This window comes from Trichechus manatus, unplaced genomic scaffold (genome assembly GCF_000243295.1).
Source record: "Trichechus manatus latirostris isolate Lorelei unplaced genomic scaffold, TriManLat1.0 scaffold00431, whole genome shotgun sequence".
Lineage (NCBI taxonomy): Eukaryota > Metazoa > Chordata > Mammalia > Sirenia > Trichechidae > Trichechus > Trichechus manatus.
In genome coordinates, this window is record NW_004444367.1 from 102,961 (window position 1) to 104,879 (window position 1,919).

Genomic DNA, 1,919 nt, shown 5'->3' on the forward strand with positions numbered 1-1,919 from the left:
ACTGAGTTGGGGTTTTGGGGACATGGCTTCTTGAGCCAGCCCAAAAGGTAGACAAGCAAAACACCTGGCATGTGTTGAGTGCATATATGTGTGTTTGTATGGATGTGTTTGTGTGTGTGTTTGTGCATGGCTGATTGGGTGAGCACGTGGGTGTCTTTGTGTGTGGGGATGTTTGCCTACATGCACACTCCTTGGCACATGTGTGTCTGTGCCTCTATGAGTACCTCCAGTGGGAGATTTTAGCCTGGCAGTCAAAGCATTAAGATATTAAGGCCTGCATCTGTGGAAATGATTTCCGGCTTAAGACGCCTGTTAAAGGAGGAACAAATCCGTTCTCCACTTCTCCGTTTTCCTGGATGGTCCTTCCCTATCAGACTTTCTGGAGAGCTCTGAATTCTGACAGAAGCTGTTCGGAATACTTCCACCTTGCTTAGAGAGAAATATCCAGGAAGTCAGCGAGTGGTAGTTCTTTGTGCTTTTCCATTGCGGCAAAGAAACTTTTCCATAAGGTGCTCGGACCTCAAGGTACAGAACGATGCTCCTGCTTCAGAAACAAGTCTCCAAATGGCTGGCTTGGGTTTCCGTACAATCCCATCAGCCCTCTTTCCATCTGGCCCCACCCAATCTCCACTCCAACCCCCACCTCCATTTGTGCAGAGCCCAAGCCCTGACCTGCTCAACCACACCACTTGCTCCAGCCCCACTCTAGACTTACTGGTAATCCATTTGTATGCTACAGGGTGGGAAACAAACATGACAAAAATTCAGATGACTTCCACTTCAGTGAAATTTCTAGGGGACCAGCAGTGTGGGGCATGTTCTGATATTTCTTCTAAAGTGAAGGATAACTTATTATTTCCGAACCCTCCAAGACTACAAAGGAGGTACAATGCCTGGTGGGCCTCTTTCGGTTTTGGAGGCAATATACCATCAGACTCAAAAAGCTGCTAATTTGGAGCGGGGCCAGAACAAGAGAAGGCTCTGCAACAGGCTCAGGCTCTGCAAGCTGCTCTGTCACTCGGACTATGTGATCTGGCGGATCCAGTGGCGCTTTGGTTCTGCACCGGAGAGCCCCGTGCTCTCAGGTGTAGCCTCCTGGTCTCAGGATGACCCCCGACCAGCCTTTGTCGCTGTGATCACTGCCTCTGTCTCCGCTACAGCTGCCGCCTCTGTTCTAAATCTGCTCATTGTCTCTACCACTTCTAGCAATGTCACAACTTCTGCCATTATTGCAGCAGCTGCTGTCACAGCCACTGCTTCCACTGCAGCTGAAAGCATGTCTCAGCAAATCTCCACTCCTTCCCTGTTGCTGACTGGGCCTGCTCTCAACAAGCAGTCTCAGGAAAGCGCTGCTCTGAAAGAGTTTTGCTTCTTCTACAGCTCTTCTCCACAGACCAAAATTCAACAATAAAGAAAAAAACCAGTTAAAAAATGGACAAAAGATCTGAACAGACATCTCACAAACAAGATGTACAAATGGCAAATAAATATATAAAGAGATCCTTAACATCTCATGTCAGTAGAGAAATGTAAAACTTAAAAAGCAAGGAGATACCCTTACATATCTATCAGAATGGCTAAAATCTAAACATTTCCAGACTTTAGCGCATTTAAAATTTAATAAACAACAATTAAATTACAAACTGTGCTAGCACATGAACCTCAGAGGACATGTTAGCAAAGAACTACACTGACATTCTGCTGAGGGTATTGTAGAGACCAAACACGCATCTGTCACTTTGTCATACTGTGAGGGCTTGCATGGTGCTGTGATACAAGAAGCTCTGCCACCGGTATTTCCTGGAAGCTTGGTAGAAAATCTGAATCGAAGGCCTCACCCCAACCTACTGAATCAGGGTCTGCATTTAACCAAGATCCCGGGGAATTCACAGGCAGCATGAGAAGCATTTGTTCTCAAC

The 1,919-nt window shown here is 46.5% G+C and overlaps 1 pseudogene; it reads right to left on the reverse strand.

Moving 5' to 3' along the window:
• LOC111819378 (ubiquitin carboxyl-terminal hydrolase 17-like protein 22) overlaps positions 1-1,919 on the reverse strand; it is a 20,701-nt pseudogene that overhangs the window by 1,986 nt on the left and 16,796 nt on the right.